The following is a 17,474-nucleotide window of genomic DNA, read 5'->3' on the forward strand; positions in this document are numbered from 1 at the left end:
TGGGGAGGAAGGCCTGAGAAGGGATGTCTCGTGGACATTTTTGGCATGAAGCTGTGCACTGTGTGATGTAAAGCCTTCCTCTGATTCACCTGCAGAACCTTCCGGAAAACATGCCTGACTAGTGCTTTGGAATGAGTCTTTTGGCGAATGTGAAGAAAAACTAAGTCTTGCCTTAAGGTTGGTGTGAAGTAACAGCTGACATAGAGTTTCCAGAAGGTTTGTTTCACGCAGGTTCCACCACTAAGTGTTAGGCTCAAAGGTGACAGACACACAAAACGTATGTGGAGAGGACTCATGTGAATTCAGTGTTAGGTTGTCTGAGAAGCAGAAAATGGCAATTTAAGCTGTGGGTGAAATTTTATTTCCATGCCACTCGTGAGAGTATGCCCTGAAGGACAATGGGAAGTCTCAGCTCCGTGCTTTCCTACCTAAGTCTTAGTTCTTTTGTGTGATTGAATTATAATATAACATGCTTGTGCTTTTAGCAGTAGAAAATTAAAAAAACCCCTTATTTGTAATTTTTTTTTTGGCATACCATACTTCTAAACAAAAGCCAGTACTATATTTGGTGCTTGATTGGAAAATACAAACCAGCAATCTGTTTCCAACCTGGAAGAAAAGCTGGCTCCTCTGAATGTATTGAATAGTGGCACAATACTATATTTTCTGGATAAATCAAGACATTTTTCAAGAGTAGTTGTGAATATACTTGGTTTTCACTTCACGGGCCGACTTTCAAACTTAACCCTTGAGTAAAATGTGACTCCACCAATTATTAACTGACAAGCAATAGGCATAATAATATCTAGGGGGGTTCATATCACAGGCCACAAACTCACCTCTTTAAGAAATGTGGCTTACTTTGTTTACCCTACAGTAGCAGATTTTCTTTCTTTCTTTCTTTCTTTCTTTCTTTCTTTCTTTCTTTCTTTCTTTCTTTCTTTCTTGATTTATTTATTTGAGAGAGAGAGAGAGAGCAAGCATGAATGGGGAGAGGAGCAGACCCCCTGCTGAACGGGAGTCTGATTGAGATTATGACCTGAGTGGAAAGTAAGAGTCAGATGCTCAACCAACCGAGCCTCCCAGGTGCCTCTGTAGATTTTCTAATTTGAATCCCTATTGAACCAAGAGATAGAGACTTAATCTAAATTAGTTGAGAGTCTTTTTTCCCTTTATTGGGATTGAGTCTAAATTTGGGCTGGCAGGTAAAGAGGCTTTGTGTCACGTCACAGAAGTAGGAGGGGGCACTTGGTTCTGGGTTGTCATCTGCCCCACACACTTGATGGGACGTCCTCATGTGAACGTGGTGACCAGTCATTTGTCCAGCTGGATCACTCCTGGGAACTCAGTCCCAGCTATAACCTTTCCCAGTCTGATTCTCTCTGTTTCTCCCCCACTTACCCTGATACTCGAGGGTGAATGTTGCTCCCCTGTTACTTCGGAGCAAAAGAAACTCACAAAGCTGACCAAGACCTACCTTCACACCCACATGGCATGTTTCTTCTGTTGCTCCTGTCTTCTACAGGCTGTGGGGACTCAGTGATCTTCCTAGATCTTTGGGTCTCTCCTAGCAGCAGGCAGAGTGCTGGGCTCTCTTGGGATATGTGTTGTTTCGCGCAGGGCCAGGGGACAGAGTCCTCAGGGATGCAGAGGTGCTCAACTTCCAGTCCTTCTTTTCCCTTCCCTCAGCTGGGGTAAACCTCATCTGACTTTCTAGAACAGGAGAAACTGGCTCTGACTGAGCATATTTTATCCCGGATCTTTTGTTTTTGCCTCAAGTCTTAGATTTTTGAAACCTAAAACCTTTTTTTTTATCTCAAACGATTGCTCTCATTTTCTTCTGTGTCAGGCCTTCCCCGAGGAAACAAAAATAGAATTCTCATCTGCCTTGGGTGACAGAAAGTATGGCTATTGGAAATACGGTTTATGTTTCAAATGATTATCTATGACTGACTATATGTCATATAAAGAACCGGAAGCCCTGTGCCAAGGTCCCTGAGGGTATCTCTCTGCCTTCCTGCTTTGCCCCTACCACCATCTTGGCTCTTATTCTTAGAAACTTCTCAGAGGACTGGTCAGAAATGACGCTTCTTGAGGGCAAGAGACAGACATTTTCTTCCTCTCACAAATTGGTGGAAGTCTTTGCTCGAAAGATTCACTACAGCCCCCTGCCCATCTATAGGCAGGGAAACCACACCTCTTATGTATGGGCTCCAGACAGTTTTTTGTGTATTCCGAACACCCAGGGTCAAAGACTTAGCAACTTAGGCAGATGCCATAATTTAGTTAGAAACTTTAGTGGGAACCTGGCCCACCTAACTGTGAGGGATGCCATGTTTCCCTCTCAGAGCCTGGTGAGCTCTGGGAAAGCCTTTCGAGGCTGAGAGATGATTAGAATGTGTCATGGAAAGATACACATTCATTAAGAGTTTGCAAGGGGTGGAGGGATTTAGTGGATAACAGAGAGAGAAGACCCAAAACAGCAGGTACCCGTGTTACAACTGGAGGAGAAATGAGAGGCTTTGGCAAGCCATGGGATGTCCCTAGTCACTTGAATTCACTGTGTCATAGAAAATCAAGTCTTCAGGAACTCTGTAATTTTTATTTTTTTATGATGGCAAAATATACATGTCATAGAATTGATCACTTTAACCATTTTAAGTGCATATTTCAGTAGTCTTAAATATATTAACATTGTTGTGCAGCCACACCCACTATCCATCTCCAGAACTTTTTCATTAGCTCATACTGAATCTCTGTACCCATGAAAAATAACTTCTCATTTTGGGTGCCTGGCTGGCTCAGTTGGTAGTGTATGACTTTCAATCTCAGGGTTGTGAATTTGAGCCCCACGTTGTGTGTAGAGATTACCTAAAAAAAGCCTAACCAACCAACCAACCAAAAAAAAAAAAAAAAAAAAAAAAAAAAGGCCAAAAAGCCTTCTTTCCCCTAGCCCCTCATAGCCTCTGTTCTAGATCCTGTCTGTATGAATTTGACCATTGTAGGTACCTCCTGTAAGTGGAAGCATATAATAGTTTTTCTTTTATGTCTGGCTTATTTCACTTAGCATAATATTTCAAGGTTCATCCATGTTGAAAGCCTGTCTCAGAATTTCCTCCCTCTTTAGGGTACATAATATGCTATTGTGTGTGTGTGTGTATGTATCTGTAGATATATATATATATATATGGCACATTTGTTGATGGAAATTTAGGTTGCCACTTATTGCTATTGCAAAAAGTGCTGCTAAGAGAGGATGGAGGTTCAAATATCTGCTCATGTCCCTGCTTTCAATTCTTCTGAGTATATAGACGTAGAATTGTTGGTTCATATGTTAATGTTATGTGGAAATATTTAAGGACCCACCATAACGTTTTCCACAATGGCTATAGCATTTTATATTCTCACCAACAATGTGCAAGTGTTCCAATCTCTCACATGCTTGCCAACACTTGTTATTATTATTATTATTATTTTTTATAGTGGCCATCTTAATGGGTGTGAAGTGTTATTCTGATTTTGCTTCCCAAATCCCTAATGATTTGTGATGTTGAGTCATTCCTTGGCTGTTTGTTCGTCTTTTTTGGAAAAATGGCTGTTTGAATCCTTTGCCCACTTTTTAAATTGGGTTGTTTGTTTTTTGTTGTTGTTGAGTGTCGACCTTGGGAACTTCATTTTTTTTTTTTTAAAGATTTTATTTATTTATTCATGAAAGACAGAGAGAGAGGCAGAGACACAGGCAGAGGGAGAAGCAGGCTCCATGCAGGGAGCCCGATGTGGGACTCGATTCCGGGACTCCAGGACCACACCCTGGGCCGAAGGCAGGCACTAAACCGCTGAGCCATCCAGGGATCCCCCGACCTTGGGAACTTTTATTTCCATTCCCCTCTCTTCTCCTTAATGAAATGGCGTCACAGTTGATATGTTTGTCAGAGGAGAGTGATCGTTTAAGGGGGTTGGAGGACCCTAGGAAGAGAGAGCACTAAGGTTCTCTCTCATTGACAGGATTATATCCAGCCTCCTCAGAGGATCAGGCCCTTCACTACCTGGCCCCACCTGCCCGTCCGGTCTGATTCTCTGCCCCTGACCAGTCTGGTGCTCCATTGCATTGGTTATGGGCATTTTTCAAATGCCTGGTGAACTTTTACAGCCGCAAACCTTTGCAGAGCACAGGCCTTCTCTGCTTTGTGAAGACCCTCCTCACCCACCTCATTTGCTCTATTGGCCTGCCACTTGTTTATTCAGCCGTTCAAGAAGTATTTGTTGAGCACATAGTTCTTGGCAGGTGACACAGCACTTCGCCGGCTACTGGGGACTCTACAGCGAATTAAACAGTTTCTGCTTTCGAGGAACTCACTCACTGTCCAGTGGGGAACTGGGTAAGTTATCTGTCAAGTACATTTCATCCTGAGTAAGTGCTAAAATGGAAGTAAAGAGGGTGAGGAAGATTATCTTCCTGAGCCAAGAGCTGGGTTAGTATTTACGTGCTGTTGTGAACATTCCCATATTCTAGGCATTAAATGTGAGCTTGCATTTTATTATTTTTATATCCCTTAACAGAATCATTTATAAACTGCTATTATCTTCTGTAATGCACATCCTCTCCTCACAAAGACGAGTATTCCAATTAGGAGGTGGTTTTTCTCACATGGGGATATTTGAGGGCCATCTGAGGGTTGCAACTCCGACTACCTGTATTCAGGCAGGCATGTAGGGGGTTCTCTGGAGGCTTGTAGGCCTACCCCCTTCCTGACTGGGCTTACTGGGTGTGTGTTTGTATGCGGATGAACATGACGAGTTATAGACAATCCATCATCAATCCTGGCCTCATGCCCAGTGCGGCATAGAATAGGAGCTCAGTAAAAGCTTCTGGTATTATTGGACTCTATGTATCATGGAGGATAATGTATCTTGTTTACCAGCAGGTGCCTCCAAGTCCCAGGCAGGAGAGGGTACAGTAGTTCTAAAGGTGAGTCACCATGCGGAATTCGATTCAGAAGAAGCACATGCCAAACTAGTCTTTTGCTTTTTTGAGAAACAGGTTGCTTCTCTTGCCTTTGGCAGTCCTAGAGAAAGAAGGTAAAGCGGGCCCTCCTAGAAAAGCAAAGGCAGAAAAGGAAACCAGGGAGAGACAGGCCAAAGGGGCCAGACTGCTTGTTCTTCCAGGGAGAGATTTGCACTTGAATGCAAGGTTTAACTAGGGAGCAGGGAAGGGACACTTCTGGGGATTACTGAGGAAGAAGAATCAACATAATATGGATTTTGAGGGGTAGCAAATGGAAAAAAAAATAAAAAGGATTTAAGATATTGGTTTTAGGATTTAGAAGGGAGGATTTAATTTGGAAGATAAGGGATTTACTGTTAGATATAGTGACAATTAAGCATTGAATACACGCAGTCTGAATTGCAACCTTCAGATGGCCCTCAAATATCCCGGCGTAAGAACCTCCGCCTCCTAATTGGAATACTCCTCGTTGTGTGCAGAAGACGTACACTACAGAAGCCCCTGACTGTATATAAATGACTCTGTTTAAGGCAACAATCTCCTTTTAGCTCAAATCTGTTACCTAAAAGATTATTTATTCACAAGTTTGAAATAGCTGCTTCCCTCCCTCCGTCAGGGCGCGGCTGCCTTGCCATCATCAGTTCCACTAGGCAGGATGAGAGGCCTAAAATCAAAGAGCACAGGAAGCCATCAGCCCATTGAGCAAGTGATAAATCATCCCTAAATGCATATTGAGCAGGGATTTGTGAGATCTCTGAAGACACACAGAACTGCTTTTGGGTCTGTCCTGGCTGGTGCCCGAGCCAGGGGCACTCGTGGGAAGTCATCAGGAGGCTGGCGGGACCCACCTCTCCCAGAATGGGCTTAGCACGTATGAATGTTTATGGGCAGGTGGTCTCTAGAAATTATGGGAAACTAGCTGCTGGTGTGGGAAGACCCTATGTTTCACTGATGCTGTCCCCCCCTGGGTGCTGGCCACTCGGGGAAGTGAGCCCATTTATGTGAGTGAAGGGAGGATGCACAGCCTTGCCAGGAATGCCTCCCCGTGCGATAGTACATTTCTGCCCCTCCTTCTCCTACCCCTGCAGCGCCTGGTTGTTCCGGGTCCCTTTATCCTGCAAAAGCCACTTGATTGTGCCCCAGTGGCCAGAGAGAACCGGATAAAATCCTGGATCTGACTCTAAATAGTTGTGACATTCTGGATAAATACTCAAATCTCTGCTTTGGTTATCTTATTTGTAGAAGTGAGAGAATAATAAGGCCCCTCAGAGCTTTATTTGGAGGAATAAGTAGGGAGATTTCTAGAAAATGCCTGGTACAATGTGCCGCCCTCAGGGACTGGCACATAGTAGGTGATTTACAAAGAAAAGGGTAGTATTAACTCACTAATAATGACAGTGATGCCACACAATCAGGTGTGCAAAAATTTAAATTAAATTTTGGGGATTTTTTTTATACCTAAGCTTAGTATCTCCCTTCTCATCTCTTCCCCTTTCCTCCCCTTCCCTCTCCTTCCTTTCCCTCCTCTTTCCCTCCCACCTTTTTTTCTTTCCTTCGTTCAAATCGCCAGATAGTGGAAGTTTTGTGTTGTTTTGTTTTAAGATTTTATGTTTTTATTCATGAGAGGCACAGAGAGAGAGGCAGAGACATGGGCAGAGGGAGAAGCAGGCTCCCTGCAGCGACCCCAATGCAGGACTCCATCCAAGGACCCCGGGACCACAACCTGAATCAAAGGTGCTCAACCACTGAACCACCCAGGTGCCCCAATAATGGAAGTTTTAACCTCAATCATTTCAGGGTCTCAGCCCACCTGAATCCTTGGGGAGGAGATCTGGTCCCTGGTCATGGTCATCTCTTGCCCACTTCCTGTTCTATATTCCCATCAGCCTTCTGGGGTTCTATCAGCTAAGACGGAGACCACATTTTCTCCTCCGACCTGCAAGGCCTTTCCAGATCTGTCTTTTACTTGGTTATTTTTGCTCTTTTCTTGCACAGATGGAAGATCTGGCTCTCCCCCCACATCATGCTGGGAGCTTTGGATGTCTCTTTCAGGCACGGCTGCCTATAAGTCCCACCCCACCATCCCAGGCCACTGCCTTACCAGTGGGTTGGCTTCTCCTGGAAAGCTCTTAAATCTGTAGAATCACTGTGGGATCTTTTTTGTTCCCTCCCCACCAGTGCTTGCTGGGGATGTGGTCAGGTACCTTCAGTTCCCCTCTGTCTGCCCACATTTTCTGTATGAGCCCCTTAGGACAATAGCTTTCTCCTAAGATTTTGGAATGCAAAAGTCTTTGTCTTAATCTCAGCTATGAATTTCAAATTTGAAACTCCCAAATCAAGAATAGACTTTTTCTTTCTCTCAGCATTTCTGCTGCACCATCCCTTTCCTCAGGCACTAAGATCTGGATTCAGAAGTGTTTGCTTGGGGGGAGAAGGGTGGGTAGAGGGAACTAGGGTGTTGCGAGCATGAGAACCTTGGTTAAAATCTCAAACTATTTTTCTACTACATTGCTATTATTATATACTTCTTCCATACATTTTCAGCCCCACAGGGCTGAGCTGCAGATTGATTTGCTTCAATGTTGGAGCATTTGAGGATGATCTGTTTTGACCTGTTGTTGGCAAAGTCAAAAAAGAAAAAAATTAAAGCAGCAGACAGTGAAGCCAAGAAGAAAGTCGGACCCAGCTACTGGTCTATAAAGTGTTGGTTTAGTGTGGAGCTAAATGCAGCTCTGGCCTCGTTCTGCTTTTCAGTCTCCCAAAGGTCATGCCACTTTTCTTGATCTGTTTTCCTATTTCCTTGTTCCACAGTCCATCACTGGATGCTCTGCTGCCTAGGCAACAGCGTTTGGGGCAGCTCTCAGTCCTCAGTGTTACTATAGAGTGTTGCAAGCGCCATGCATGGAACATTCTGTGCAATCTAGGCTGTGTTCTCAGTCTTCTTACTGTTGGTGCACAGCCTCATGCTGACTCAGTGAAGCTGTTCAGACCCATTTGTGTATCTTCTTGGGTATGGGAACTGAGAGGAAAAAGTTATCTATATTTCAGAGATGTCATTGTCACCATCATGTTCAGGCGGCCGTATTGATGCTGGTGGCATTTCACCGTATCTTCTTGCCTGTAAGGGTCTGATCAATCAATGTCTCTTTGAAACGTGTTACATTGTCAGCTGGGCACTTGGGATGGCAGTGTTGACTTTCACCTGCCTAGCAACCGCAGGGAGCAACCTTCTTACGTCTGCATGGGATTTATCCGTGCTGTGCTAAAACAGGATTCATTGACTTTAGAACTATGGGAGCAACACCAAAAAGTTCACCACCATCACCATCACCACCAGTGATAACAGTAGCTGGCATTCACGGACAAACCTTCTGTGCCTGGTACTGTGCTAGACTCTACAGGTGTTACCCACTTTAATTTTCCCAACAAACCAACAAGGCAGGCACTGTTCTTCCACTTTACAGATAAGAGGATGAGTGTAGAGATACTAAATGACTCATCTCTGGATCAGGGAGAGCAAGTGGCATCAGAATTTGAACCCAGATCAGTCTGATCTCAGAGCCCCTATCTTTTAGCCTAGGGTGGTGCCATATTGGCATGCGGGCTGAGCATCTTATTGGCGTCACTGAGTTCACTAACATTGGTCCAGGCCTAACCTAGTAGGTGCACAATCACATTTAAAAGGAAATGATTGATTACTTGTATTAGATATGGATGCTTTGTATTCTAAAGCATTTCCTTTCACCAAAGTAGTGAAGTCAAGCAGCCTTAAGTTCTTCCCCTTCCGTATACCAAGAACCGTCAGTTCTTCCCCGAGCCCACTCACATATCTCCATGCCACCTTCACTTCCTGCTTGAGCTTGCCAGCCTCGCACATCTGGAAACAGAAGCATCTTTACAACTTGTCTCCATGACGCTTGTCTTAGGTTCTCCTCGAATCCACACTCTATACAGCTGCCAACATAATCTTTCTAATCTAGCAATCTGCTCACACCCCTGCAGAGATTTCCCCATGCACTTAGAACAAAGTGTGACTATTTCAGATGGCCTATGAGGCCTCTGATGACCTGGTGCCTCCTGCTTCTAGGGCCTCATTTCTCTATACTCCTTAGTTCCTGGCTTTGTACCTTGAGCGCACCATCTGTTGCCTACCTTCTGGCCTTTGCATATACTGTTCCCTCTACCCCAAACACTGCTCTCCCAGGCCATTTCCCTGGCCGGCTTCTGTTTACCCTCCACTGCTCAGTTTGTATGGCATTTCTCTAAGCAGCCTTCCCAGACCCCAAAGCCTGGTAGGAGACCCTTTCATGTGGTCCCATAGTGCCCCGTGCTTCCTGAATCAAAGCGCTCAGCATCCCATCATATGACCCTTGTGTCATCCTCCTTCCCCACCAGACAGCAGCTCCATCCAACATTAGCCACAGTGGCCAGCCCCAGGCCTGGCATCTAGACAGCACTTAATAAATATCTGGTGAATAAATGGAGAGTTATATTTAATCTATTTCTTATAGCCGTTCTTGGATCAGAACAGCTTCCTGAAACCTTGGGCTTGGGAACGTTATTATACTTAGGGGCAACCGTTTCAAGGCAACAAATTAGAAACAGCTTCAAAAGTCCTTGATGTAGTCTTTCAGGAAATGGGAGAGGCCTCTGTTAGATTATCTGGAAATCCAAACATCTTCAGATTTCAAAAGGCACAAGCTGCAAAATGTCATTTTAGAGCTCAGACCCAAGGACTTGTATAAGTCTCCTTTTTTATTAAATTGGGTTGTCACTAACATTAGACACAGAGGGAAGACCACATTTTAACCTGATTAATGAATAGGCCCATTATGCCATTTTCCCAGTGTTAAAGAATAGAACTACATCTCATTGTCACTGTCTCATCCCGCCCGTCCCACTCTGGACTTAAGCCCCTGAAAACGTCTGCTCTGGCTTTTCCCTTTCAGAGGAACTGTCAGGGCCTAGAAGAGGCCTTGCTTTGCAAACTCTCTTCTGCAGTGGAGGGACCAGATGGGGCTATTGACAACAACAGGGAGCAGAGAGTTCTAGCCTCTTGGCTCTTATACGTACTGTCATCTAGTTCTTCATTGGATTTTCATACAAACTCATGCTCTCCATGCTTCCCCGTCCGGAACACCTCTGGCTCTTGCCCCACTGATTCTATTTAGCGGCTGGGGTTGGGTTCCCCAGGCTTTGGTATTAGCATGCATCTGTAAGGCTCTCACAGCAAAGGACGAGGCTCAGTTCTGGGGCTGCAGTTTGTTGTAAAGGCCACTGTTCAATCCATCCCCACAGACCCCGCCGCCTGCTGCCCACACAGTCTGCCCCTCGCTCCCTCCCCTCCCTTTCCCACTCTTTGACTCTTTGAGCCCTGGGAACTGAGGCCCATGCCAGAGCAGAGGGTGAGCAAACAGGCCCTGGCTGCATTTGGAGGGTGGGGGTTCCTTTATCACCATCTGCCACCTCCACAGACGTCATCGGGATAAACCGATTTGCTAAACAAAATGGTTAACAACTCATGAATAGAACTCTAAAAAATTCCAAAAGGGATACGGGAGGACTTTCCTGAGGCTGCGCCCCTCCTGTGCCTTTCATCCCTTCTCCCCTCCTTGGGCTCTCCAGATACACACCATCCCAACCTGCACTTTCCTTGGGTGCCAGTAGGGGGCAGCTGCCATCAGGCCTGGGGAGATTTCTTTCTTTTTCTCTTTTTGAAACTTTTCTTTTGTGTGTGGGTATGAAGTATCACATATGAACAGAAAAATGCACAAGGCGTACATCTACAGAAGCAAACACCCGGGTACCACCTTCCTCGGGTCAAGAAATAGGACGCTGCCAGTACCTAACATACAATCCCCCCAACCCTTCCCACCCTGTCATAATTCCCTCCTTCCCCCAGAATTATACACACTATACTCACGTGGGGTAATACTTTTCCTTGCTTTATGTTAATGTTTACTACACACAAATACATCCCAAAGCAATAGGGGGTAGTGTTGGATGTTTCTGGTATTTTGATGATTTGGAACATTATATAAACGCAATCGTACTGTGTGCATTCTTCTGCCTTTTGCTTTTTTTTTTTTTTGCTCAAGATTATGCTTGCTCATTTTCATTGCTGTATAATAACAATAGCAATGGCACTGATTTGTGACTTATTCATCTAGTCTACTGCTGATGGACACTTGGGTCGTTTCAAGTTTGTGATAACCATGCACGACACTACCATGAGCATTCTAGTCTGTGTATCCTGGCATGCCTAGGCGTGCATTTCCACAGGGTCCATACCTCAGAGTGTAATTGCAAAAGTCACAGGAAGTGGATATCTTCACCTTTACTAGACGGTGTACAGATTCTCCAAAGGGGGTGTTCCGATTTGCAGGCTCCTCAGTGACGTATGAGAGATACTGATGCACCACATATTCGCCAATACTTGGTCTTGTCAGACTTTTTAGTTTTGGGGGACTAATGTCTTTTCATCAGCACTGGGCCGATGAGTGGCAAGGACATCCTTCTTAATGGCTTCCATATGGTTCCCGAAGCAAGAAGGGGCTTCTAGTCCTTTCCCTCAGACACAGATGGCAGAGTGGCATAGCGGGATGCTCATCTGTATTAAACGAAGGCAGTAGGTGGCTCCTCAGAGAGAAGAGATATTTTCTCTCCTGGCTGATTTTCTCTCCTCTTTTGGAATGCACCATCCGTGCTAACAATGGCAATTAGACTCTCGTGCCATCTGGATGGCTGGGGCTGCTGTGGGAAGGACATCTGCTGGCAGCTGCATAAAGAAGAAAGATGAACCAGGGCTAGGCACGACCCAGGCACTGCTCCCTTGTGTGGACCTGCTGCCTCAGGCCAGTTCCATGCAAAACAAAAATCCTTCCTCACTCATTTTATTTACTCAAGAGGAACCACCCAGCGGTCACTGTGGGAGTTCCTTAAAAAAAAAAAGGAGCCGGTAATTATTCTCAGTTAACGGACCCAGCCCAATCAGTCCTGCTTTTCATCAGGTCTGATTGCTTCCATTTCAGAATTGGTCGCTTTCACTGCTCTTGTCTGAGCCTCTGATATGAAATGGGGGTAGTACAACCTCTCTCCCTATTGTGGTGAGGGCACAATGACACAGGTTGCTCTTTGAAAACGATCAAGGTATTTATTTGCTTGAGTCTAGAGGCAGATTCCGGGATGAGGGCCCTGCTATAGAGATTTTAGGGGGGGCGGATTGTAATGTTAGGTAGTTTCCCCTGTAAGACCAGACCCTCCAAGGCTGACAACAGTGGGAGGAGTCGCCATGTGGGGAGAAGGGGAGGACTGGACTCCCTACTCTGTCCCCTTGCTTAGTTTATCTAACTAGGGGGGAGGGGGCTCCAGAGGAGGGATGCATTTCACAAGCCCTTACTGGATTTTGTGGGTGAGAAAAGAAAAACAGGCAGGGGTGCCTGGGTAGTTCCGTTGGTTAAGCGCCCGACTCTTGGTTTTGTGGCTCAGGTCATGATCTCAGGGTCATGAGATTGAGCCCCACGTCGGGCTCCACACCCAGCGTGGAGTCTGCTTAAAATTCTCTCTCTCCCTCTATCCCTCCCCTGGCTTGTGCTCTTGCTCTCTCTCAAATAAATAAATAAATAAATAAATAAATAAACAAAATCTTAACAAACAGACAGAAATTGAGAAAAATCCCAGCACCACCAACTGGGTGGTCTGGTTCCAAGGCATGGCTTACCCATCCTCACTTTCGGCTCCTATTGTCTCCCTGGTTAGAGTGGCAGAGACTTTGTTTAAGCCTCAGTCCAATCAGAGGGGGACTGAGTCCCTCAGTCCCTCAGCCCTCCATTGGACTCTCTGCCTTTACACCTATTGTGCAGCATAGTTAATAAGAATTAACATTTTTTTATTCTCCCAAACATCCCATTTTGGATAATAAATGATAGGTTTGTCCTAAGACCACCTGACAGGTGCTGGTTTCTTCTAAAAGAATCTGCTTCTGCCTACCTTCAGGATAGATGCCACTCTCTCCCCACAGGTGTGGCCTTCTGTACAGGGGGCCTTCTTGTCCAGCCCTCTGACCACACTGCCCCATGCAAATCCCAGCTCCGCTCCTTATTAGCTGCATAATTGGAGGAGGGCAAATTACTTCCTTTGCCTTTGCCTGAGTTTTCTCAAGTGTAGAATGGAAATAATGATAACACGCCTGGTGTATAGTAGGTTGCCAGTGTATTTTAGCCAAAACTGCGGGGCAGGGATCAGAAACTGGTAGCCTGCAGATGGAGCCCAGCCGGCTAACACTTCTGTTTGGCTAGCACAGTGTTTTCCAAGTTCCAAAGCTGCAAGCCTCTAGCTGGTAAGTCAAAGGCATCATCACCTGATTCATGCATTGATCACATATTACGCTCCTGGCATTTGAGTGTGCAACTCCTTGTCAGGCCTGGGCATGTCACACATCACAGGTCTCCCTAGGTCTGGACCAGGAGATAGAGACAGGTGCTACTCTATGTGCATCTCCTCTCCCTTCCACCTCCTTCTCTCCAAGCTAGACTCTGGCCAGGCTCAAGTTCACATGGAAGGAACTGCACTCTTGAAAAACCTGGCCCCTTTTGTCAGAGGCATTTCTCCCCACTGCCATGTTCTCTAAGGAAGTGGTTCTCAAACTATAATGTGCAGACACATTGCTGGGAATCCCGCTGAACATACAGATCCGGCTCAGGAGATCTGGGTTGGGGCCTGAGATTGTGCATTTCTAACTAGCCATCAGGTGATCCCGATGCTGCTTGCTCAGGATTTAGGGCAGGGTAGAGCCTTGGGAAAGTGTCTCTACTTGAGGCTGAGAGTGGGGCCTCTTCCCAGCACAGACTGAACACCTTCTGTGAGCACTTTCTCCCCCGTGGGCCCCCCACCCACCAGCCCAATACCCGGAAATGAATGGCCCCCAGGAGAATACCTATCTGTCTCTTTGGAGGTTGAAACCTAGTTGGGAGACACTGATGCCCCCTTGAGGGTAAGCCCAGCCTCAGAGAATTTCTGACTGCCTTGCCCTTCATTCATTACACAGAGGGGAGCTTTCATCTGATCATAGCTTAGAAATTGTCCATCTTACGAGTGGACTAGGAACTTGCTACTGTTTCCTCTGAAATAGAGTGGTTCTCCAAGTGTGGTTCTGGGACCAGCAGCATTAGCATCACTGAGAATTTGTTAGCTCTACTGAATCAGAAGCTCTGGAAGCTGTGTCCAGCAATCACGTTTAACGGGCTATCCAGGAAATTGCCACGTACGTTCCAGTTTGAGAACCAAATGTTAAGATGTCCGATTGCTTAGAAGAGTTTCCAGAGGAGGAGACCCTGGTCCTGGCTGCCTTTTGGGGTCTAAGTTTCTGGGGCATGTGGCTCCATGGATGGTTTCAGCTGTGAGTCAGGGAGATGATCCAAAGAAGGGAGTTTAAAGGATGGCAACTTCAGGTGAGGAAAAGCAGGAGCAAATGATCCATCTCTCGGGGGTGATTGTTTGACTTTGTGCAAATGTTCTAAGCAATAAAACCAGTCAGTGATGTACAGGAAACATGTGCCCCCCACGCCGAGCGGTCCAAATGGATTGTTACCAGGGATTCTAGGCTCTAGAACCCCTATTACACAGAGGCTTAATGGCATGATATACACCACACCGGCTAAATGAAATGCATATGGGGACATTATGGGAATTTTCAACAGCATTTTATTTTGCATAATACAGTTTTTTTCCAGACCAGAAATGGTATATTAAAAAGTCAGCAGGTATATAGCTTGTTTTAAAATTATTATTACTTTACTCTGGCTTTGCAGACTTTTATTTTCTTCCTCCTGCTGCTATTGCACAGAAAGGTCCAATATTCTATCCAAAGGAATCCTAGAGATTAATGAGTCTACTTGCTGCACTACACAGATGAGGAGCTGGTGACCAGCGATGTGAGGTGACTTGCCCTGAGCGAGGCCTGGGGCTGGTACCCAGGATGCCTGGATCTCAAACCCCAGGATTCCCAGTGATTTCTTTCAGGAATCCCAGGCCTGTGAGGGACCTGGAAAAGTGGCCCTGTGCCTTCTCTCGCTTGTAGGCAGCATCAGAGGAGTGAGGGGTGCAGTGATGTCATTCACACACATGCACAGACCTCGATTCAATAGCCAGAGCGGATGTAGTTCAGTGAGAAGCATCTTGCACTCATACTGGGGCTTAAAACTCAGGCTGTAGTGAGCCAGAGCCGCCACCCCTGGAGTCCTAGTACGTGACACGTGCTTGATTGTGGGGAACATACCTCTCCTCGGGCTGGCTTCACTGGCTTTGTAGTGGCACGACAATCTCTGCTTATAGCGACCCTGTGCTTGCTTTAACGCTCTGTTGTCACTGTCTTGAAAGTCTCAATACTTCTTGAAGAAGGGGACCTGCCTCTTTATTTTGCCCTGGGCTCTGGAAATTGTGTAGCTCGTCTTTCTCCAAATCTCCCGTACCCTCTCCCATGCAGCCTTTGGGACTCAGCTTCTCCAAAAAGCCTTCTCTGATTCCCCCCGTCCCCCAGAGTGTGTTTTATATCATAATATTAATCATTTTAATGCCTCACATTACTTGCTTTCTTTCTGTAGGCCAACCCTGTGAGGTGGAGACTATCATTGCCATCATATCCACGCAACAGATGAGGAGACTGAGGCTTAGGGAGAGATGAACTGGTTCCAGGTCACATGGCCAGGAATTGGGGTTAGAAGCCAGGTCTGCCGGACTCCAGAGGACAGAGACTCAACCTCTACGCTCTTCGGCCTCCCTGTGTTGTCTGTTCAATGCTAACACTCTGTGATGTTTCTGAGTTTCTCCTGGTCAACCATAAGGGAGAGACTCTGTCCTTTACTGGAGAGCCCGTGTGCCCTTTATTCAGCCTCAGCCCATACCACGCCTGGCACAGACAGGGTGCTCAATGAATATTTATGGAATAAAGGACATTTGGCTAAATTTAATGTGCGTTTAGCCTTATCAGAACTTCCTGCAAACCAAAGAGGCTTCCAGGTTTGTGTTTAAATGTCTCCTGTGAGTGAGGCCGCACAGTATGGCTGGTGGGGGCTTAGAGATACCTTATATTTGACTTCATGAATTATTTATGGAATTAACACCGGGAATGATCATTAATTTGTGGATGGAGAGAAGCGGCTCTGTGGCTTGCTGCCCGTGCTTTCCTGGCAGGGATAAATTGCCTTTGCTTCGGCTGCTGGGTGAAGACTCGGATGCTGGTTTCCAGGGGAGACAAAGCACTTCAGTCCCCTCTTCCCTCCTCTTTCCCCCAGCGGAAAAATCTGGAAAGTGCAAGTTACACAGACTGGCAAGGACTCCTGGCCGAGAGCCAGCTCAGCTTTCCTCAACACGTAGGGACGCAGGTCGCCTCAGCACCACCCGTGTTCGCTGGCATATGCTCAGTATGGGGATACAGCCCCGCCGGAATGTAAATAATTACATTATCAGATGATCAGTGGCAAGACATGCATGTTCTCAGTGCCCTGGGGCAGCGGCCTGGGAAGTTCTGGGTCGTGGTGGTTCCTGCCTAACCTAAGCCAAGTCTTCCAGGACAAAAATGAGTGAGTCTAGCTGGAGACAGGGAGGAGGGTAGGGGGCAGGCTTTCCAATCCGGAGTAGCCTGCAAAGGGTTGGAGAGACCTGTAAACAGTCGAAGTGGCTGGCCTAGGAAGAGGGGCGCTGGGCAGAGGCTGGGAAGTGGATGCTGGCTGTGCCGATGGCTTGGGTTTTGGCCTGGAGACTAGCCATGTTGGTCGTAGATGGACCAGCCATGCCAGCGGCCAGCTGTCGCTCCTGAGTCACCATTCCGGTGGCTCTGCAGGTATCGGGGTCTTCGCCATCCGAGGACCCCCTGGTTCCCCGCGCCCCTCCCAGGACCCCCTGGTTCCCCGCGCCCCTCCCAGGACCCCCTGGTTCCCCGCACCCCTCCGAGGACCCCCTGGTTCCCCGCGCCCCTCCCAGGACCCCCTGGTTCCCCGCGCCCCTCTCAGGACCCCCTGGTTCCCCGCGCCCCTCTCAGGACCCCCTGGTTCCCCGCGCCCCTCCCAGGACCCCCTGGTTCCCCGCGCCCCTCTCAGGACCCCCTGGTTCCCCGCGCCCCTCCCAGGACCCCCTGGTTCCCCGCGCCCCTCCCAGGACCCCCTGGTTCCCCGCACCCCTCCGAGGACCCCCTGGTTCCCCGCGCCCCTCCCAGGACCCCCTGGTTCCCCGCGCCCCTCCCAGGACCCCCTGGTTCCCCGCACCCCTCCGAGGACCCCCTGGTTCCCCGCGCCCCTCCCAGGACCCCCTGGTTCCCCGCGCCCCTCTCAGGACCCCCTGGTTCCCCGCGCCCCTCTCAGGACCCCCTGGTTCCCCGCGCCCCTCCCAGGACCCCCTGGTTCCCCGCGCCCCTCTCAGGACCCCCTGGTTCCCCGCGCCCCTCTCAGGACCCTCTGGTTCCCCGCGCCCCTCT

General features: G+C 47.4%; 1 long non-coding RNA gene across 1 annotated transcript in view; it reads left to right on the plus strand.

Annotated features, from left to right (window-relative positions):
• Positions 1-17,149, plus strand: part of LOC112928104 (uncharacterized) — a 38,362-nt gene extending 21,213 nt beyond the window's left edge. The window contains exon 3 of the long non-coding RNA XR_003236685.2: positions 15,607-17,149. This is a non-coding gene — a long non-coding RNA (uncharacterized lncRNA). The remainder of the gene's footprint in view (positions 1-15,606) is intronic.
• The last annotated feature ends 325 nt before the right edge of the window (positions 17,150-17,474 follow it).

The sequence above is a fragment of the Vulpes vulpes genome, chromosome 6 (genome assembly GCF_048418805.1).
Source record: "Vulpes vulpes isolate BD-2025 chromosome 6, VulVul3, whole genome shotgun sequence".
Taxonomy (NCBI): domain Eukaryota; kingdom Metazoa; phylum Chordata; class Mammalia; order Carnivora; family Canidae; genus Vulpes; species Vulpes vulpes.